Source organism: Chlorocebus sabaeus, chromosome 24, assembly GCF_047675955.1.
Source record: "Chlorocebus sabaeus isolate Y175 chromosome 24, mChlSab1.0.hap1, whole genome shotgun sequence".
NCBI lineage: Eukaryota > Metazoa > Chordata > Mammalia > Primates > Cercopithecidae > Chlorocebus > Chlorocebus sabaeus.
The window spans coordinates 6,029,642-6,053,413 of record NC_132927.1 but is presented as its reverse complement, the minus strand read 5'-3'; the positions used below and the strand labels follow the sequence as shown (position 1 = coordinate 6,053,413).

The following is a 23,772-nucleotide window of genomic DNA, read 5'->3' as shown; positions in this document are numbered from 1 at the left end:
GCCCAGCTCACCTCTCCTAGGTGGTGCACAGAGCATTGCTCTGGCAGCTGGAAGGAGAGAGAACTCAGCTGCTAGCCAGTGGGCAGTTTGTGTGAGCGGTGGGTGTGCATGTGGGGTAGAACCCTGGAAGGTCTGCATTTATTGTGCAGATATCCCTGTGCCTGAAGGATGTCAACATCAAGTAGCAAATAACACCATGGCAGGTTGAGGGGAAGCTGCGGAAGAAAGGAAAACACTTGATATTTTAGTACCTTTAATGGCACTTTTCCTCTGCTTTGTGAACAAGGGGCCCTGCAAATGATGTAGCCCATTCTGATAAGCATAGTGTTATCTTCAGCAATCATTTACTATACACAGTGCCCACTTGTTTTCACTGCATCATCCTGTATTTGCTTCAAATCTCAGTGACATAATAAGAAGATATTCAGTGAGACTGTGTGGGGACTAGAGCAGCACAAAACCCATAATGATATAAATATGTGGTGGAAAATTACAATAAAACCCTTGCATCTTCCACTTTAATTTTGCCTCAAGGAAATGGCAAAATGCCCAGCTGGCAATAACCAGTTCCAAATGAGCTGCCAAAACTGCTAGGTGCTGAAATACGTAGTTTGTTGCACTTCCCCATTTTGGTGCCTGACTATAGGTTTTGAGGTTGGCATTTTAAAGCCAGAGCAGGTGCCTGCCACCTGGAAGCATTTTCTTGAGTGCCAAGTTAATGTCACCACAATAAGACCAATGAAGTGTATTTTTATATAACATTGAAACTGCTTTACATGTGTATACATATCTATTGAAATAAATCCTAAATAGGCCTAAAATGTTTTCATCTGGAATTCAAAGGGATATGATTTGTGTCTTGGAACAATGAAGGATTCTTATAAAAAGGAGCATGCTGATAGAAAACATTTAGATAAAATATTTGAAAAGTTTGTAAATGTAGATTGAACTATTAGCATAAGAAAATTAGATTGCATTACCTTAGAACCTGACATTAGAGGTGCTGAGGTGACGGCGAAGAATACATACAGGCACACATCTTTATATTGCTGTTCACTTGATTGTCCTTTGCAGATTGTGTTTTTTTTTTTTTTTTTCCAATTCAAGGTTTGTGGCAACGTTGCATCAAGCATGTCTATTGGTGCCATTTTTCCAACAGCACATGTTCACTTCAAGTCTCTGTGTCATGTTTTGGTAATTATCACAATATTTCAAACTTTTATTATATTTTTACGGTGATCTGTGATGAGTGATTTTTGTAATTACTGCTGTAATTGTTTTGATGTACCAAAAATTGTGCCCATGTAAGACAGCAAACTTAAGTGTGTGTGTTCTAACTGGTTCATCCACTGGCCGTTCCCTCATCTCACTCCCTCTCTTTAGGCCTCTCTATTCCCTGATAAACAACAATATTCAAATTAAGCCAATTAATAACTCTACACTGGCTTCTAAGTGTCAAGTGAAAGGAAGAATCACAGCAACGTGTGGTGTCTCACACCTGTAATCCCAGCACTTTTGGGAGGTGGAGGAGAGTGGATCACGAGGTGAGGAGATCAAAACCATCCTGGCTAACACGGTGAAACCCCGTCTCTACTAAAAATACAAAAAATTAGCCAGACGCGGTGGCGGACGCCTTGTAGTCCCAGCTCCTTGGGAGGCTGAGGCAGGAGAATGGCATGAACCCGGGGGGCAGAGCATGTAGTGAGCCGAGATCGCACCACTGCACTTTCAGAGACTCTGTCTAAAAAAAAAAAAAAAAAAAAAAAAGAATAGAAGAATCACATGTCTTTCATTGTAAATCAAAAGCTATAAATGATTAAGCTTAGTAAGGTGCCAAACACTTGTGCCAAACACTTAGCCAAACTGTGAGTGCCAAGGAAAAGTTATTGAAGGAAATTAAAAGTGCTACTCCAGTGAACACACAAATGATAAGAAAACAAAACAGCCTTATTGCTGATAGTGAGAAAGTTTTAGTGGTCTGGATAGAAGATCAAAGCGGCCCCAACATTCCCTTAAGTCAAAACCTAATCCAGAGCAAGGTCTTAATGCTCTTCAATTCTGTGAATGCTGAGAGAGGTGAGGAACCTACAGAAGAAAAGCTGAAAGCTAACAGAGTTTGTTTCATAAGGTTTAAAGAAAGAAGCCATAAAAGGGCAAGTTGTAGCAGCAAGTGCTGATGTAGAAGCAGCAGCAAGTTATCCAGAAGATCTAGCTAAGATCATTGATGAAGGTGGCTTCACTAAATAACAATTTTTCAATGAAGACAAAACATCCTTCTATTGGAAGAAGCATCTAGGACTTTCATAGCTAGAGAGGAGAAGTCAATGCCTGGCTTCAAAGCCTCAAAGCAGAGGCTGACTCCCTTGTTAGGGGCAAAAGCAGCTGGTGACTTTAAGTTGAGGCCAGTGCTCATTGGCCATTCTGAAAATCCTAGGGCCTTTAAGATTTATGATAAATCTATTGTCTGTGCTCCATAAATGGAATAAAACCTGTGTAACAGCACATTTGTTTGCAGCGTGGTTTCTGAATATTTTAAGCCACTGTTAAGACTTACCATTCAGAAAAAAAAGATTCCTTTCAAAATGTTGTTTTTCATTGACAATGCGCCTGGTCACCCAAGAACTCTGGTGGAAATGGACCAGAGTTAAATGTTTTCATAGCTGCTAATAGAACTCCGTTCTGCAGCCCATGGATCAGGGAATAATTTCAACTTTCAAGTGTTATTATTTAAGAAATATATTTCATAAGGCTACAGCTGCCATTGATATAGTGATTTCTCTGATAGATGTGGGCAAAGTAAATTGAAAACATTTTGGATAGGAATCACCATTCTAAATGCCGTTAAGAATCTTCATGATTCATCAGAGGTGGTTAAAACCATAACATTAAGAGGAGTTTGGAAGAAGTTGATTCCAACACTTATGGATGACTTTGATGGGTTCAGGACTTCAGTAGAGGAAGTAACTGCAGATGTGGTTAAACTATCAAGAGAACTAGAATTAGAAGTAGAACCTGAAGGTGGTTCACGCTTGTAATTCTAGCACTTGGGGAGGCCAAGATGGGCAGATTGCTTGAGGTCAGGAGTTCGAGATCATCTTGGCCAACATGGTGAAACTCCATCTCTACAAAAAATACAAAAACTAGCTGAGTGTGGTGGCAGGCGCCTGTAATCCCAGCTACTTGGGAAGCTGAGGCAGGAGAATTGCTTGAACCCAGGAGGCAGAGGTGGTAGTGAGCTGAGACAACACTATTGTACTCCAGCATGGGTGACAAGAGCAAAACTCCCGTCTCAAAAAAAAAAAAAAAAATGTAGAGCCTGAAAGTAGGACTGAATTGCTGCAATCTAATGATTAAACTTGAATGGATGACTAACAGCTTTTTACGGATGAAAAATAAAGTCATTTCTTTTGATAGAATCTACTGCTGGTGAAGATTCCGTTAACGTTATTTAAATGACAACAAAGGATTTAGGGTTTTACATAAACTTAATAAAGCAGTGGCAGGATTTGAAAGGATTGACTCCAATTTTGAAACACATTCTACTGTGGGTAAAATGCCATCAAACAGCATCACATGCTACAGAGAAATCTTTCATGAAGAGTTAATTGATGCAGCAAACATCATTGTTGTCTTATGTTAAGAAATTGGCTGGGGCCGGGCACGGTGGCTCACTCCTGTAACTCTAGCACTTTGGGAGGCCAAGGCGGGCGAATCACTTGAGGCCAGGAGTTTGAGACCAGCCTGACCAACATGGTGAAATCCCGTCTATACTAGAAGTACAAAAATTAGCCAGTCTTGGTGGCACACACCTGTAATCCTAGCGACTCGGGAGGCTAAGGCACGAGAAGTGCTTGAACTCAGGAGGTGGAGGTTGCAGTGAGCCGAGATCATGCCTCAGCATTCCAGCCTGGGAGATAGAGCAAGACTCTGTCTCAAAAAAATAAAAATAAAAAAGAAAGAAAATAAAAGAAATTGTCTTGGTGTGGTGGCTTATGTCTGTAATCTCAGCACTTTGGGAGGCTGAGGTGGGTGGATCACTTGAGCTCAAGAAGTGTGAGACCAGCATGGACAATGAGATGGTGAAACCCCATCTCTACAAAAAAATACAAAAATTAGCCAGGCTTGGTGGCACACACCGGTAGTCCCAGCTACTTGGGAGGCTGAGGTGGGAGGATCACTTGAGCCTGGGAGGCAGAGGTTGCAGTGAGCCAAGAAATTGCCACTGCACTCCAGCCTGAGCCATGGAGTGCAACCCTGTCTCAATTGAAAAAAAAAAAAGAGGAGATTGACAGCCACCTCAGCCTTCAGCTATCACCACTCTGATCAATCAGCAGCCATCAGTATCGAGACTAGATTCTCCACTGGCAAAGAGATTAGGACTCCCTGAAGACTCAGATCAAGAATCCCCAAACTTCAATCCATAGACACCATAGGAGTTGACTGGTGGGCCAGTGAGCATTACCGTCTGAGCTCTGCTTTCTGGCCTTCTGTTAGATCGGTGGCATTAGATTCTCATAACAGCCTGATGATCTGAGGTGGAACAGTTTCACCCTGAAATCATCCCCTGTCAAGAGATCACTGGAGACGATTGTCAGCATTTTTTAGCAATAAAGTATTTTTTTCATTAAGGCATGTGGACTTTTTTTTAGACATAATGCTATTGCAGACTTAATTGACTACAGTATAGGGTAAGCATAGCTTTTATATGCATTGGGAAACCTGAAAATTTGTGTGATTTGCCATATTGCGACAATATGGTTTTATTGTTTTTATTGGTTTTATTGTTGTGATCTGAACCGAATCCGTAACATATTCAATGTATTCCTGGCACGTTTTTGTAACATTTCAATCTTTGAGACCAAAGGACCTCTCTTGTTTCAGTTGCAAAAGTATGTCTGTTTTGGTGCCTGTAAATACATTTGCAAATCTGATGCCTTCAGGATGCTTACAGGCAGTGCTTTGTCTCCAGTTAAACTTTTTCTTTCATTTAAGTTTTCAGTAGAATGTTTCAGGAATCTGCATACTTCAGGAGTTTTCAAGGTTAGCTTTTTGTTTTAATACTTGCTTGAAGTGTCTGAACCATTTTCCAATGCTCATCTAACCAAACAGCTACTTTGTTTATTTATCACTCTGCCTGACCTGTAATGTAATCTGCGTAATGCACTGGCTGTTTTCTGGCGTAATGCACTGGCTGTTTTCTGATTCAGACTACATATTTCAGATTGGATCTACTTGGTGTATTTTTTTCCTCCAGCAACCTGAATGCCAGGCAGAGGGTTCATTGAAATCTAGGATTAATAAGGTTGTATTTTAATCAGTTTCACAGCATAACCTCCTTCTCCCAAGCTTATTGCCCAATCTCAGAATGAGATCAAAATAAACTGAATTGTCCTTACTCACTTTCACAAAGTTGCTAGTTAGAAGCAAAATATCCAATCCATCCTGTAGGAAGAAGAAAGAGACCCAGCAATGGGCCCAGATAATCTGTAAATTGCATATTTAACCTAAGAATAATCATGGCTCGTGTGATTGAGAGCTTTTCAGTATATTTGGTGGAAATAAACTGTGTCCTCCAGTGGTTGATGAGATCCGGGTCTTGCCTTGCTTTCCTCTCCTGGACATTTATTTGCCAAGCAGATTGATCTGTTTAGCGCATCTATGTCTGGGTGGGCGATGTCTCCGCTACTACAGTACACTCTTCTACACCTATTATTTCACTAACAATTACTTCCACTTTCTTGTTTTTCCCTTCTCTGGCTTGTTCTCATGCTCTATCTTGCCATAACTTAAGTTTTCTTTTCTCCTCCTCATTGCATATTTCCCTTCATTGGCAACTTACAAGTACTTACATCACTTTGTGGTGAATCACACTTTCTGTTAATAATGAAAAGTGCTTATGTTCTAGAGAGCAGAGCCCATGCTCTGGAGGCAGCCTGCCAAGGGTTGAATCCTGGCTCTTGGCTCTACCACCCATCAGCTCACTAGCACTGTGAACTTGGACAAATTTTTAAACCTCTTCTTGCCTACCTTTCCACATCTGAAAAATGCAGTGCTCTAGTTCCCACCTCATAGAGATGCTGTGAGGATTAAAGGAGTTATTCTACATTATGGATTTAGAACAATTCTTGGCACATAGTAAGTGCTCAATAACTATTAGCCATTGTTATGACTTAATTTCATTTAGCTCAGTTGTATGACCATTCATTCAGCTTTCTATTAGCATTCTATTTTTCTGGCAACACCCACTGATATCCCAGATAATTGATTTTCTTTTTTTGTAATGCATTTAGAAAATGCTGCTCTTTGAAGTAAGTTAAGTGTTGCCATTTTTCTGTTATTTTGCAAGGAGGACAACTTAGGTTGAAATATCTAGAAGTAACATCTCTCTGTTATGGTCAAATCCCTCTTAGTATCCCTCAGCCAATGTGAGTACATCTTGCTACTGCAGGTGTTCCCTGCTCACTATTAATAGCAGCATGGTCAATACTTAGGAGGTTGTAGAAATGCAGATCAGAGGCCACACTGCAGACCAACTGGATGATAATCTATAGTCTAACAAGATATCCATGTTATTCTTAAGCCTATTAAAATTTGAGAAGCACTATACCAACATTTCTAGGTCTAGGTCTAGAGTACCATAATTCTGCTGTAGGGAAATAGGAAGAAACCAACCTGAATTCTATTTTAATAACACATAATATTGACTATTTCTACAATTTAGCACTTTAAACCCTATGAGATTTCCTGGGAAACCTATGTTGGCATTCTCTTGGGTGTAATTGTTATCGATTAATGTCATGATTAAAAGTACAGCTTAGGTCTACTGGGAGTTTTAGCTCACTGAAAGGAGAAGAAAAAAACCAAAAAACACCTCATTGATCTGAAGCCCTCAGTCAGTTATTCTTAGCTTTTCAGAAAATACTTCAGATAAATAGCAATAATCTTAGCACTGAGAGGTTTATCTCAAGGGATAATCTTTCTAACAATGACTTGCATTGATTAAGTTCATTGCTTTTTAACTGTTCACTTTGTTACTGTGGTAACTCTGTTTTAAACATTAGGATGCATTTTATTTATTTATTTATTTTTCGGATTGTGTATGGATAAAGTAGCACAAGGAGGCATATTTGGGCTTCTTGTACTACTGGTGAATTACTTTTTGATAGTCTAATGCTCCTGTTGTTTTCTAAATATTGCTTTGTTGAGACCACGTTCTGGAAAGAAGAGGCATTGGACATGTTCATGGGTTAGACACTTGACATAAGAAAAGTCAGGCAACTGTTATGATTCTTGGTATCTGTGTCAGCTCTCAAGAAAGGACTAAAAAAAGTGCTAGATTTACTAGCTGGGGAACATTGCTTTTTGAACAGTTTACTCTTGTGAATCTTGTATAGCAGTGTTGTTAGATTGTTCTCTTGCCTTTTGCATATATATATATATATTTAGTTTCGCTCTTGTTGCCCAGGCTGGAGTGCAATGGCATGATCTCGGCTCACTGCAACCTTCGCCTTCCAAGTTCAAGCAATTCTGCTGCCTCAGCCTCCCCAGTTTCTCCCCCATCCCTGTGAAGAGATCACCAAACAGGCTTTGTGTGAGCAATAAGGCTTTTTAATCACCTGGGTGCAGGCGGGCTGAGTCTGAAAAGAGAGTCAGAGAAGGGAGATAGGGGTGGGACTGTTTTATAAGATTTGGGTAGGTAAAGGAAAATTACAGATAAAGGGAAATTACAGTCAAAGAGGGTTGTTCCCTGGCAGGCAGGGGTGGGGTGTCACAAGGTGCTCCGTGGGGGAGCTTTTGAGCCAGGATGAGCCAGGAGAAGGAATTTCACAATGTAATGTCATCAGTTAAGCCAGGAACAGGCCATTTTCACTTTTGTGATTCTTCAGTTGCTTCAGGCCATCTGGATGTATATCTGCAGGTCACAGGGGATATGATGGCCTAGCTTGAGCTCTGAAGCCTGACATTCCTGTCTTCTTATATTAATAAGAAAAATAAAATGAATAGTAGTAAAGTGTTGCGGCGGTGAAAATTTTTGGGGGTGGTATGGATAGATAATGGGCGATGTTTCTCAGGGCTGCTTCAAGCAGGATTAGGGGCAGCATGGGAACCTATAGTGGGAGAGATTAAGCTGAAGGAAGATTTTTGTGGTAAGGGGTGATATTGTGGGGTTGTTAGAAGAAACATTTGTTGTATAAAATTATTGGTGATGGCGTGGATACGGTTTTCTATAAATTGAAAAACTAAACGGAATAAGAGAAGGAGAAAAACAGGTATTAAAGGACTAAGAATTGGGAGGACCCAGGGCATCCAATTAGAGAGTGCCTAAGGAGGTTCAGCATAGCCCTGCCAGCAAAGATTATTTATTTACTTTAAGAGTTAAGAGTGGCAGTTTGGGGATAGCACCAGGAGATATCAGCTGTGATGACTTGGAAAAACAGTGTAAACCGGCAGTGTAAACAAGAGCAGGGCATTTATGAGTAGTTGAGAACGGTGAATAGGAGTATGACTAGATAGAAGATAGTAGAACGGTGAATAGGAGTATGACTAGATAGAAGATAGTAGGGATGACAAGTTTTCTGGGGTGCAGTCCAAGTTGGTCTGGTGTCTGGAATGAGACTGGGGCCTAATAAAAAGGAGCATCCGTACAGGAGCTCAAATGGTCTGTACCCTGTAGCATTCTGAGGACAGGTCTGAATTCTGAGAATGCAAAGTCTTAAAAGTATTGTCCAGTTCTTTTTAAGTTGGTGGCTGAGTTTGGTGAGGTATGTTTTAAAAAGACCATTAGTTCACTGAATACCAAGAGCCTGAGAAACTGCTTGGGTGATTTGACTAATAAAGGCTGATCCGTTATCAGACTATACAGAGGTGGGAAGGCCAAACTGAGGAATTATGCTTACAAAAGGGAATAAATGACCTCTATGGCCTTTTCAGACCCTGTGGGAAAGGCCTCTTTTCATCCAGTGAAAGTGTCTACCCAGACCAAGAGGTGTTTTAGTTTCCTGACTTGAGGCTTGTGAGTAAAGTCAGTTTGTCAGTCCTGGGCAGGGGCAAATCCCCGAACTTGATGTGTAGGGAAGGGTGGGGGCCCTGAACAGTCCCTGAGGAGTAGTAGAATAACAGATGGAACACTGAGAAGTGATTTCATTAAGGATAGATTCCCACGATGGAAAGGAAATGAGAGGTTCTAAGAGGCAGGCTAGCAGTTTGTAACCTACGTGGAAGAGGTTATGAAATGATGACAATAGAATGGGCCTGTGAGGCTGGAAGGAGATATTTTCCTTGGTCTAAGAACCATTTGCCTTGTGTGGGAAGAGATTGATAGGGGGAAGTTTTAGTGGGGGAGTAGTTGGGAATGGGTAGATGAGAAGGAGAAAAACTGCCGTGAGGGATAGAAGTTGGAATGCTAGCTGCTTTTTTAGCTACCTTTTCAGCATAAGCATTGTCCTGAGTGGTGGTATCTGATGCCTTTTGATGGCTGCTTTTTTAGCTACTTTATCAGAATAAGTGTTGTCCTGAGCAATGATATCTGATGCCTTTTGATGGCCTTTGCAGTGAATGACTCCAGCTTCCTTTGGAAGTAAAGCGGCTTTGAGAAGTGTTTTTATTAAAGAGACATTAATGATGGAGGACCCTTGTGTAGTGAGGAAACCTCTTTCAGCCTATATAACAGCATGCTGGTGCAGGATATGGAAGGTGTATTTACAGTCAGTATAAATATTGATGTGTAGTCCTTTTGCGATAATGAGGGCCTGAGTTAGGGCAATGAGTTCGGCTTGCTGAGAGGTAGTAGAAGGGGGCAGAGCGGTAGCCTCAATGATAGATGCGGAAGATAGTATAGCATACCCTTCCTTTTTTGGTGAGTGGCGATTAGACCTGGGTGGAACTGCCATCAATAAACCAAGGGTGTTAAGGGTGAGGAACAGGAAAGAAGGAAATATGGGGAAATGGAGTGAATGTCAGGTGGATCACAGAGATAGAGTCATGGGGGTCAGGTGTGGTATCAGGAATAATGTGGGAGGCCGGATTGAAGTCCAGGCCAGGAACAATGGTAACTGTGGGAGACTCAACAGAGTGAGTATAGCTGAAGGAGCTGGGGAGCAGAAAATATATGTATCAGGTGGGAGGGAGAAAATAGATTTTAGAAGTTATGAGAACTGTAGAGAGTGAGTTGAGCATAGTTTGTGATTTGGAGGGCCTCTAAAAATATTAAGGCAACAGCAGCCACCACACACAGATATGAGGGCTAGGCTAAAACAGTAAGGTCAAGTTGTTTGGATAAAAAGGCTACAGGGCGTAGTCCCAGCTCTTGTGTAAGAATTCTGACTGCACTAACCATGCCTAGGAAGGAAAGGAGTTGTTGTTTTGCAGAAGGCATTGGGGTTTGGGAGATTAGTCGGACACAGTCAGCAGGGACAGCTCGTGTGTTTTTATGAGAATTATGCCAAAATAGGTAAACAGATGAGGAAGAAATTTGGGCTTGACTGAGGTAATGGAGGCTGTCTGTGAAGCCTTGCAGCAGTACAGCCCAGGTAATTTGCTGAGCCTGATGGGTGTCAGGGTCAGTCCAAGTGAAAGCAAAGAGAGGCTGGGATGAAGGGTGCAAAGGAATAGTAAAGAAAGCATGTTTGAGATCCAGAACAGAATAATGGGTTGTGGAGGGAGGTATTGAGGATAGGAGAGTATATGATTTTAGCACCATGGGGTGGATAGGCAAGACAATTTGGTTGTTAAGGTGCAGATCCTGAACCAACTTGTAAGACTTGTCCAGTTTTTGGACAGGTAAAATGGGGGAACTGTAAGGAGAGTTTATGGGTTTAGAAGCCCATGCTGTAGCAGGCAAGTGGTAACGGTCTTTAATCCTTTTAAAGCATGCTGTGGGATGGGATATTGGCGTTGAGTGGGGTAAGGGTGATTAGGTTTTAATAGGATGGTAAGGGGTGCATGATTGGTCACTAAGGAGGGAGTAGAGGTGTCCTATACTTGTGGTTTAAGGTGGGGAGATACAAGAGGAGGATGTGAAGGAGGCTTTGAACTGGGGGAAAGGTGGCAATGAGGTGTGGCTGTAGCCCAGCAATAGTCAGGAAAGCAGATAATTTATTTAAAATGTCTTGACCTAATAAGGGAGCTGGGCAGGTGGGGATAATTAAAAAGGAGTGCATAAAAGAATGTTGTCCAAGTTGGCGCCAGAGTTGGGGAGTTTTAAGAGGTTTAGAAGCCTGGTCGTCAATACCCACAACAGTTATGGAGGCAAGCGAAACAGGCCCTTGAAAAGAAGGTAATGTGGAGTGGGTAGCCTCTGTATTGATTAAGAAGGGGACCAACCTACCCTCCACTGTAAGAGTTACCCAAAGCGTCTGTGGTGGTCCTGTAGGCTTCTGAGGCGATTGGGCAGCGTCAGTCTTCAGCTGCTAAGCCAAGAAGATCTGGGAAGGAGTCAGTCAGAGAACCTTGGGCCAGAGTACCAGGGGCTCTGGGAGTGGCTGCCGGGCAAGTTGGACAGTCCGATTTCCAGTGGGGTCCCGCACAGATGGGACACGGCTTAGGAGGAATCCCGGGCTGCAGGCATTCCTTGGCCCAGTGGCCAGATTTCTGGCACTTGTAGCAAGCTCCTGGGGGAGGAGGTTCTGGAGGAACCCCTGGCAGCTGCGGTTCAGGCGTTTGGAATTCTTGTGTGCTAGAAATGTGGCTGGGGTTTGTCTCACAGGGGAGGCAAGGAATTGCAACTCAGAAATACATTGCTACTTGACTGCCTCTACAGTATTATTGTATACCTTGAAGGAGAGGTTAATTAAGTCCTGTTGTGAGGTTTGGGGGCTGGAATTTAATTTTAGGGGCTTTATTTAATGTCGGGAGCAGATTGAGTAATAAAATAAAATGCATATTGAGAATAAGACGGCCTTCTGACCTTTCAGGGTCTAGGGCTGTAAAGCGTCTCAGGGTTGCTGCCAAAAGGGACATGAACTGGACTGGGTTTTTATATTTGATGACAAACAACCTAAACGCTAACTAATTTGGGAGAGGTGGGATAAAGAAAAAGGGGCATTAACCTTGACTATGTCTTTAGCTCCAGTCACCTTTTAAAGAGGAAATTGTTGGGCAGGTCGGGGAGGGCTAGTCGTAGAACGAAACTGTAAACCAGACTGGGTGTGAGGAGGGGAGGTGATAGAAGGATTATAGAGTGGGGGAGCAGAGGCTGAGGAAAAATTGGGACCTAACTTGGCCTGGCGAGGAGCAGCCTGGGGAGGAGGGGAGAGGTCAGATGGGTCCATAGAAAGGGAAGATTCAAAAGACTCAGAGACTCTTGGGGTTGGGACTGAAGCGACAGGCGGGAAGGAAAGAAGCAAGATTTGGGACGAGTTGCACTAGGAACAGAGACTAGGGTGGGACTAATGTGTAAAAAAATGCCTGGATGTCAGGCATTTCAGACCATTTGCCCATTTCATGACAAGAATTTTCTAGGTCTTGTAGGATGGAAGAATCAAAAGTGCTGTTTTCTGGCTGTTTGGAACCACTGTCGAGTTTGTACTGGGGCCAAGCGTCATTGCAGAAGAAAATAAGGCATTTAGGTTTTAGGTCAGGTGTGGATTGAAGAGGTTTTAACTTCTTGAGAACATAGGCTAAGGGAGAAGAAGGAGGAATGGAGGGTGGAAGTTTGCCCATAGTGAAGGAGGCAAGTTCAGAGAAAAGATAGGGTAGAGACATGGGGAGAAGGGGTGGGGGGTGCTTGCCTCCTAGAAAAGTGGGAAAGGGGTGGGAGGTGCTTGCCCCCCAGGAAAGTGGAAAAGGGTTAGAGACATGGAGAGAAGGGGTGGGGGTACTTGCCCCCCAGGAAAGTTGAGAAGAGATGTGAGGTGCTTGCCACCCAGGAAAGTGGAAAAGGGGTATAGAGACATGGAGAGAATTGGGGGGTGCTTGCCCCCCAGAAAAGTGGTGCTTGCCGCTAAGGGTGAAGGACCAAGGCAGGCATCCCCACGTGGTCAGACACCTCTAAAACGTGGGTGAATAATCAAGCAGACGTCCCCGCGTGGTTAAACACCAAGGGAAGACTGTCTTCCTGAGTCCGTGACCGGCGCCGGAGTTTTGGGTCCACAGATAAAACGTGTCTCCTTTGTCTCTACCAGAAAAGGAAAGGAACTGAAATTAGGAGAAGGAAGAGATTGAAAGGTGGCGCCAAGATTGAAAGGAGAAAGAGGCTGAGGGATAGTGAGAGGTTGGAGAAGAGAGTAAAGAGAGGCCTGATTTAAAATTGGTGAGATGTTCCTTGGGCTGGTTTGTCTGAGGACCAGAGATCATAGATGGATCTTTCTCAAGGAGCAAAGAGCAGGAGGACAGGGGATTGATCTCCCAAGGAAGGTCCCCCGATCCGAGTCATGGCACCAGATTTCACTCATGTCTGTGTGAAGAGACCACCAAACAGGCTTTATGTGAGCAATAAAGCTTTTTAATCACCTAGGTGCAGGCGGGCTGAGTCTGAAAAGAGAGTCAGAGAAGGGAGGTAGGGGTGGGGCTGTTTTATAAGATTTGGGTAGGTAAAGGAAAATTACAGTCAAAGGGGATTGTTCTCTGGCAGGTAGGGGTAGGGGTCACAAGGTACTCAGTGGGGGAGCTTTTGAGCCAGGATGAGCCAGGAGAAGGAATTTCACAAGGTAATGTCATCAGTTAAGGCAGGAACAGGCCATTTTCACTTCTTTTGTGATTCTTCAGTTACTTCAGGCCATCTGGATGTATACCTGCAGGTCACAGGGGATATGATGGCTTAGCTTGGGCTCAGAGGCCTGACACCCAGTAGCAGGGATTACAGGTGCCAACCACCGTGCCCGGCTAATTTTTGCATTTTTAGTAGAGATGGGGTTTCACCACGTTGGCCAGGCTGGTTTCAAACTCCTGACCTCAGGTGATCCGCACCCCTCAGCCTCCCAAAGTGCTGGGATTATAGGCATGAGTCACCGTGCCTGGCCACATACATTTGCTTTTATGGGTGGTAGAAACATCTGGAAAATCTTCAGCTCCCTATTTGTTACAGGATAGCAAGAAAGATAAAGAGATTTGGTTTAGGCATTTTGAATTTGGCTTTAAGTAAACCCAGTTGCAGATGTTAAATAATGATATAAAGTCAATCTAACCATTAATGTAAAATGATGTTCAAAAGTTATAGAACAGCATATAAATAATTGAAAAACAAAAGATCATTATTTTACTCCTAATTACTAGCCGTGGAGTATGGGTTAACCTTTCCACATCCCTCACCTTTCACATGCAATGAGATGCTCAGTGAATCCCAACAATTATCCTTTTCTTAGAGTCTCAAGTTCTTGTCCTCTGTTTTTATTAGAAAAGCTGTGTTTCCAGCTTGGATTATTATTACCTCCTACTTGAACTGTTGCAATTCATGGGTCATTCGCTCCTTCAGAGTTACCAACTATGTTTTTAACAAGTTGATTATGCTAATATAGAGTTACAGTTTTGATGTTAACTAGCTAAAAAAATTAAAACTTGGTGACTTCTCATTGTCAGTAAACAAAAAAATCATTTCCCAATGTGGTCAATTAAAATCCCCCCAAATGGTCATAGTTTACCTTAAAATGTTCTTGCTAGACCTTTCTAAGTATGAACTTTGTGTGCCATCAAAATGGGGTTGTTTATTCTAGTCCATATGTACATTGTATTTCACAATATTTGGACCTTAGCTATGTTTTTCCCTCCATCTGGAATGGTCTACTCATAATTTCTGCCCACTGAAATACTTCTTATCCTTCATCCTTTTCCTTAAGCCTGTGGGTCCTTTCAGCCCTCAACACTCAAGTATGACCCAAATACTACCATTTGGGAGGGGTATATAGAGGCCAGTCATGCGTGGCCTTTGACCTGGCCTGTCTCATGACCGGCTCATTGAAATGCAGTTTCTGGTTGTCAGATTTTAAGTTCTAGAAACTTCATTTTTAAAATAAAACTAAGTGGCTATAGTTTCCAGAAGACAAATTCAGGCTCGTAAGCCCCCAAAATTATTTTTATGGACTGGAGTGCCTGTATACTAACTTAGAGTAAGTGACGTGCTTTTCTTGGATATTGCCTTTCTGCAGCAAGTTGTCTGCAAAGCAGATTCAGAAACTGGAAAGTTGCTCAGTTGACTCAGAATTGAAACATAAGGAACTGGTTGATCTTGAAGGATATTCCATCCAGGTTATGGGAAAATCTTATTGAGTCACCTGATAAGATTCTTTTCCTTGGATAATTTGATGTAAACACTGGAGGATTCCTCAGGTTCCAATCTTTTATCTGTCGCTCCAACTGACTGAATTACAGTTCTCCTTTACATCTTCCATTCTGATAGTATCATTCTAAAGATGTCACTTTGTTACCTTGTTTTAAATTTAACAACTTCCTGTCCATATCAATGAACTTGTAAAGTAATCCAGGTCTAGAAAACCACATTTAGATCTATCTAGTCCATCTACTATGGTGCCAAAAACTTTGGATGGCTGTTCTCATACATCATATGTTTGTTTTTGAACCTTTGTAGTCTCAGAATGTGCTTTTTATCTGAACTTACACAAGAATTATTAAATTGCCTTGTGCATTAGATGTATTCTCTTCTTCCCTTCTTAATCTATTTGTATTATGGTTATTGGCAAACTGGCCTTATTTACTAGTCAGGTCTAAATTTCTTAAAAGCTGAGACTATTACTTATTCTTGTTTGGTTTTTCTGTAGTCTCAAGTAGAGTCACTTTTTTTTTTTTCAGAAATGTAGCTTTACGTTCATTTCTTCATTTATTTATTCATTCTCTCCTTCCCTCTTTCCCACCCTCTCTCCCTTCCTTTCTTCCTTCCTTCACTCCTTTCTTCCTTTCACAGACATTTATGAAACATGTACTATTTGCCAGGAATGTGTTAATGTCTGAGATTACAGGTATAAAAGATGTAGACCCTAATAGCATAGTTACTACCACTCATTGCCTTAAGCTCTTCACGTGATTCATGTAAGACCACCAAAAGGTAAGTGTTAATACTCCCCACTTGTTTTTTGTTTTGTTTTGTTTTCTAATAAGCATACTGAAGTTCAGATAGAAAAAATTGACTTTCTTAAAACCACAGTTAGTGAAATAGCTGGGATTTAAGATCAAGGCGGTTGCCTCAAGTCGTTCTTTTTCCCTACTGCTTATTCATGTTCATTGGAGGCAATTTTATGGTTTAAGGTACTGTGATGGCTAGCTACAAGTGTCAACTTAGCCAGGCTGTGGAGGCCAGTTGTTGATTAAACACTTATCTGTGTGTTGCTGTGAAGGTTTTTTGTAGGTATGGTTAACATCCACATTCAGTAAGCCGTAAGTAGAATCATTAGCCTTGATAATGTGGGGAGGCCTCATCAACTTGACCTTCAACTTGAGGTCAGTTGAAGACCTCAAGAGCACAAACTGAAAAGAAGTTTTGCCTCAAGACTGCAGCACCAATTCCTGCCTGAGTTTCTAGCTAGCTTGCCTGCCCTTTGATTTTGGATTTTTCAGTCTCTACAATGGCATGAGACATTTACACACACACACACACACACACACACACACACACACACACACACACGGGTCCCCTTTCTCTGGAGAACCTTGACTAATGGGCTGATACAGGTTCTGACAGTTAAATAGACAAAATATTACACTAGCGTTTTTACTGCATTACTTGAAACTCTCAAATTAAAAGTGTTTTAAAGTTTAAAATGTATATGCCATATAGTAATTTTATTTTACTAAAAATTATAAAGGGAGGATTGGTGCCAGGGGTCTTATCATGAAGGGACCAAGTGTGGAGATAGAAGGAAAGGGATGAGGGACTGGACTGTTTTTCAAGGTGACTGAAAAAATAGAGGGATATCACAACCTAAAGGTGGTCACATTATAGCTGTCCAGGGAAAGATTTATAAAATTGTTGAAGACACTCATTTCAAAAAAATCAAATAACAAAAAACACACATTTTTTTCCCCTGTAATTTGACGTTAGCATGTCTATGTGTAGTCTGCGTTGTTCACAATTTTACTTTTAGGTTTCATAAGGTAAAGCAAGTCAAATATTTTCCTGCATGTAGAGTTGAAAAGCAAAAAGTAGTGATTTTAGGAATTTGGATTTCAGTCGAAAATTTCATTATTAGGCCCAAAGTTATTGTGGTGAATCCATAAGAGTTGTTTTGTCTGTTGCAAATCAGAGTTAACCCACCAATAAAACCGCAGGGTCTAGAACACAGGTTTTAATGAAATAGAAATGGACACATGGAGGAACAGAGTGTTAAACAAATGCAAGCGTGCTTCTGTGCGACCAGTGGCAGCTCTCCTTGGAATTGGATATCACAGCCAAGTTGATTGGAGACATACAGTTGATGCTTATTGTTTGTGGAAGTTCTGTTCTGTCGCATCATCTTAGTTAGCAAATGCTGAACCATTTCTCCTGGGAGAAATACAGGGTGGGTTACTTCCTGTGAGTCTCTTGTCACATTTTTCTGAACGATCTATACATAATCTCATTTATATGTGTTTCTGTTTTAGAGACACTTTATTTAATCTACTCATGGTCAATAGTGGTCAAACTCATGCCTGAACAGAGTTTATCTAACACATGTATTTTCTCTGTGAGACACATAACAGCCTTCTTGCACTTAGGAACACTAGACGGCACTTCAGCACTATGCTTGGGGCTCCTTTCGAGCAGCGTGATCACCAAGAAGAAGCACAAAATGCAAAAAAATGTGGCATTAAATAGACCATGAAAAGAACACTGTTGAGAGCATGAGAACTGAAACAAGAAGGCAGTGTAAGCTGGGAATGCGCACGTTGGGCAGCTCATTTTTTTGCCACTCTGTGCATGTCTGCAAATGACCCCGAAAGCACCACAGTGTTTATTTTGCTGTCATAAATACATTTTAGCAAGTAGATGAATTTGCAAATGAGGAATTGGCAAATAATGAGGATCGGATCTACATAAGTAGTTTGGGTCTTCCTGGAAGATAAAACTATTTGTAGTTAAATAGCTCCCCCAAAGACACTCTGTAAGAGAGTGCAGTGCTGCCAAAGAGCAGTGTTTGGCTTCTAAAGATTTTATGTTCATTTGCAAGATTATTTAATAAACATTTTTAATCCTTGCTATTGCAGCCTTTTAGAAGAAAATCTGTGCTGTAAATAAGAAAACTTTAACAATGGCAGTATGCTTTCCCCAGGAATCCCTGAGCAATTTCAGGTGTCTGTTTTGAACCACTGGAATGATTAATAAAATCAGCGCAAGTAAACGAAAAATCAGAATTCAAGCAAAGTAATTTATTATCTTTTCCAAAATATTAGTAGGGAAGCAATTTGTTTTCTTTCACCAAGATTTACAGAGTCAGTTCATTAAAATATCACTTGTTTAACCATGTTAAAACAATTACTTGTTTAACTGAGGTTTTCACCTTTTAATGACTTTTGTCATATTGAAATTTGCCAAGAAATTAGCAAGTCTACAACTTTGATTCTTGCATGCTATTTTAGTACTTTTAGGTTGATGCCAATCCTTTAATTCTTTATTTGTCCAACACTTAGTATGTGCAAATTTCTTTGCTTAAGAATTCTGAATTAGCAAAGCAGGGATTTTCTTGACTTAAGCAGCTGCCAAATCGTGGAGGTACTCCCACCCAAGAAAGAGGAGTAAAAGTGAGATGAGCTCTTCTACGCTCCTGCAGCAAAATTAGAACTCAAGGACAGAGGGGGTACGACAGCTCAACTACTGATAAGATTATCATTTAAAAGAAAAGAAAAAGAATCAGTGATGTGGAAGATTATTGAATTTTTTTGTGAATCAAGATTTCCTCCAATAGCTCATTGTACACTGAATAAAAAAGGTTGGGTTATATTTTTATTCTGAAAAGATACTGCAAGCCATTTTTCTCAGCCATTTCATAAATTAGAATGGGAAAAAATAGATTTATATTATAGCAAGTACAATTTAGTTTAGACTAGTGGTGGGGGGGTACTACCAGAGGACTACAATTATGAATATTTATAACCTGAAATAGATGTAAGAAGTAAATTAGAGAAATTAACATGGGCAATAATCATATTCATACAGTGACACTGACTTGGAGAGAATTATATTAGGTAGTCAGAGGACTTTAGCCTATTGCTGCTTGAAATTATGTATACATGGATCCTTAATGTTCTGGGCTTGAATTTGAAAGGCTCACTCATCAAGATTTTTAGACACATTATATTTGCTTTTGCAAATTAGAAGCTCCAACCACAGATGCAAGTATACATTGCCATGTGTGGAATTAATGCTTCAGACAGCTTATGAATATGTATGTGTATTTTGGTGGCGCTTCTGCCACACGAGTCTGAAAAGCAGTGGGAAGTGGGTGGAACTGCGTGGAACTGCATATTGCTGTCAGAAAAGTGCAATTCTCAAAGAAAAAAATATAGGGGCAAATTTTCATTTCAGACATGTCTGCAGAAACATAAAATTTTCCCAAAGAGGAAAGCTGATATTTGTCCATTTTAATTGTTAAAATTTCTGTTGACATCTTCACAACTTGGAAATATTCTGAGGCCAATCCTTTATATTTAAATATACATACATCTCCAAGATGGTTTCTGGAATGCCTGAAGTTTCGATATGTAGTGAGATTTATATGGCATTGAGTTCTGTAGTTACAGTTGCAGCTGATTGAATTCCTGGTATATATGGGTTGGGTCTAGCTTAAGTTATAGTGGATGATTTTGTGTCTGTATTTCATCAGGATGTTGGTATTAACCACTGATTACCTCAAAATCATGTTCATCTTGAAAAAGAAATACAATATAAATGGTAGTACATTTGCAATCTGTTCCACTTTATGGGCACCACTTGTAAGTCATGGTACCTGGGCAGGTTGGGGTGGAGGGACAGGAAAGCTACGGTCAGTAGCAGCTCCTGTGGTGGTGTGTGTGTCTGCAGCAGTGCACATGCTTCCAGGTTCCCTGGGCCCCAGAGGATGAAGGGTCTGCGCCAACTGATTGTGGCCCCCTTGGGTAGTTTGAATTAATTACCCGTTATCATCAGCTCCCTTTTATAAAAGTTTTAGGGTGTTCCGGAAAACCTTGTCACTCAGTGATGGTTTGGTGTAAGGGTCTGGTTAGAGCAGAATCAGATGATATTTACGTGTTTCACATGCTCTAACAGTACAATTCTGATACTTCAAACAGATGTTTAAACAATTCCTAACAGTACATTTTAGACATCAAATTGAACCAGTGACAGATAATAACATAATTCCTATTGCTCTGTTTTATTGGTTTAAACTTATTGCATCTGATCAATTATTACCAAAGAGATTTTAATCCATCACTTAACACACAATTTGTTTACAAGGCATACTGATATCCTCCTAAAAGACCTTTTGATATGGCTTTGCATATTCACTGTTCTTGAAGTAGTCCCTCAGGCTAGTTCCCTTTACCCAAGTTATCATTTAGAAAAGGGAAAAGAACACTTGGCTGTTGCTTTTGATATGTAGTTAGAGTGCCTGTAAATTACCTTTTATCATAGGTCTGGTCTAATGGAGGGTCCAAAGTTTTCTAGGCAACAATACTTTCTTCCATTTAACCTTAGTCATCATTTCTTAATGGCCTCCCTCATTAGAGCTCTAAATTGGATTAAGGTTGTATGTTATCTAGGAACTTTATAAAGAATTAATTGTTATAAATTTTCATTTGTCTTAAAAAACAAATAACGACAAAAACTCTCACATCTGTTAACCTCCCTTGCCCTTCTAGCTTCTGTGCCATTCTTCATTTCCCTTTGCAATTCCCAGTGCAATTCAACATGTCTACACTTGTTGTCTCTAATTCTCCTTTAATTAACTCCTAAACATACTTAAATCAGACTGTTGCCCTCACCATTCCCCTAGAACTCTGGTCAGGTTAAACAGTGACCTTTAAGTTACTATATCAGTGGGTTAGTGTTTGGCCTTCATCTTACTTGACCTATCCAGAGCATTAGAGACATGTATCTTCCTAGAGGCCTGTGACTCACTTGTTCCTCCCCATTTTTCATACCTTTTAATTTTGGAATCCCTGAAAGGTGAGCACTTAGTCTGCTTATCTATTTGCAGTTATTGTTGGGGATCTCATTCAGTCTCATGACATTAAATATCATTTATAGACCGATGACTACCAACTTAATGTCATTAACCCAGACATTTCTTCAAAACAATCAATTTTCCTATTTCAGGAACTATAGGAATTTTTAGCTCTACATCAAAAATTTTAATAGATAAGTTTTGGATCTTCCACCAGAAACAAAAAGGAGTCAATAAAGTGATAATTTAAAAATTTTGATATTGTTATGATTAAACATTCATATTAATTTCCAAATTCCAGAGTTAGGGAGTTTAACCTAAGATAGAAAAAAATAAGATAGAGAAACTAGAATCACTCAATTCAGGAAACTGCATCATGCATATTTACAGAATTTTTATGCATACTTGTTGATTGCTATTTGATATTTAAGGTTATTTACCTAACAAACTAATTCATGCCAACACAATGTACCATGTAATCCAATGGGAGATGTCATTTAGTGAGATAAATCATTTGCTTGTTTAGAAGAGTGTTACAAATATGAGTATCACTGGTATTTATATATCAATAGATGAAAGAAGAGTATAGCATTTATAACTAAAGAAAAGACACATATACTGATATGACCAGCTGATACATTTAAAGTGATCTTAGTGAATTATGTTTATTTTGCTTACCTTCCTTTGTAAACGTCGTCCCTTTTGCCTATCTACCAATAGGCAGTCAACTGCAATGCTTAAACACATTGAAAGTTGATTTATAACTAAAATGCATAGTCCACGGACTATTTCTTATATTTTGGGGCATAAAAATGTCCAAAAATTTTTAATGATGAGCATTCCAGAACATTTTGCATTCTGAGTCTTACATGATTGTTTTAATATCTGGAATTGGGGAATATTGCACATTGTTGTATTTATCATTATTCCTTAGTTGGTCAGTTTTGCTACAATTTTACGGTAAAAAAGAACTCCGATTTGAAAGCAATTTCAGACTGATTCATTTCAACCTTAGAGTCACCAAAATGTTTACTCATCCTCTAAGTTACAATAGTACTACTTATGTTGAAGAAAAAACAATGTTTAATTAAAGCTTTCATAAATGTTTAATAGTGTTTATTATGTGAAAATTAGGTGAGCATATAATGGGAACATGAATTATTTAAAACACGTTCTTGCAAAATTGAGGTAAGAATACAAAGGAAGATAAACTTTCCTTATAGCTCTTTAGATTCAATGACAGGATGACATTTAGTATATAAAAGATACTGAATGTAATTAAATAAGTGTATATAAATAAATATATACTTCAAATATATACAAAGAGACAAAAGCAATGGGGTTTAGGATGTGACATTTTCTGGATTTCTCTATGTTTAGAATCTTAATAAATTTAGTAGTTTGATGAACTATTGATCCATTTAGTGACTAGAAAATTGATACTGATGTCATTTAGACAATTAATGAAAATGTTTAAGAGTAATATTCAAAGGACAGATGTTCAGAGAATGAAAACAAATGCTGGTATAAATGAAAACATGAATAGTAAATGTGAAAGGAAAAATGTTCAACTTAGTAATATTATAGAAATGTAAATTAAAACCAGGGTGTGTACTGCTGTCCATCTACTAAATTATTAAATCACTAAAAAGCATAAATCTGATTTTTAGTGAGTCTGTAGGGATGTTTATGAACTCACACATTGCTGCTAGTATTATAAATTAGAAGAATTTATCAATATTGGGAGGGTTACAACTGTGATCAGACCTTTGATTCTATCTTTTGGCTTCTGTTTTTGAGACTTCCTCAAGAAAACAACTCAAAATAAAATACAGCAGCAAAGACTTAGTCACCAGACAGACTGATACATATATATAGGGAGCGCGGGGGAGGGTTATAAGAGGGAAGGGAAGGGAAGGATAAGAAGGGGCAGAGGGGAGAGAGAGAGAATGAGCCTTTGTGTGTGAACTCTTTGCCTTTCAAATATGTATTCCATCAAGAAGTCAGATAGAAGCTCAGTATGCTTTGTAAATTGTTTATATCCATTAGGAATGTACAGTATAGCCTGATGAAAATCTATGTTTTAAATAAATAAGTAAATCACTGTACAACATTTTATTTACACAATTATTGTAAATTTCTAAGAGTGTGTATGTAGAAGGGGAATGAAAGGAATTGCCAACCCCCCCAAAAAAAACCCCTGATAATTTATAGATGTTATTTAGGGACAAGAGTACTTTATATTTCTGTTTGTCTTTGTTTACTTCACAAATTTACATGTATATTTATAATAATTATTGCATATTTTATACTTTAAAAAGAATATAATAATTTTATATAATAAAGTATACTCTGCTAAATAATGTGCATTATAAATCATGGCCCTTGTTTTGTATGAATAAAATAAAAACTCAAAAATAGTCTAAAATACCTTTTAAAAATTCTGAGCTTCCTTTTATAGAATCAGCATTGTAACCTAAAATTATAGGTGAGATTTGAACTTAAAATACCTAATAATACATCTGCATTCTATGGCAATGAAACAGACTTAATCACCGCACACAGCAGAGATTTGCACGCGGCTAATACGCTTGATTTAAAATGGCCACAGTAAAGATCTGCTTGTGTTAGGGGAAACATTGATTCTTAGTAAATTCAGAACACAGCTCATGAATCACTATGTTCAGAAAAAGTATTACCCTAGCTT

General features: G+C 39.7%; 1 protein-coding gene across 3 annotated transcripts in view; it reads left to right on the top strand.

Moving 5' to 3' along the window:
* PRKD1 (protein kinase D1) overlaps positions 1-23,772 on the top strand; it is a 355,629-nt gene that overhangs the window by 122,219 nt on the left and 209,638 nt on the right. The gene's annotated exons all lie outside the window — the stretch shown is intronic.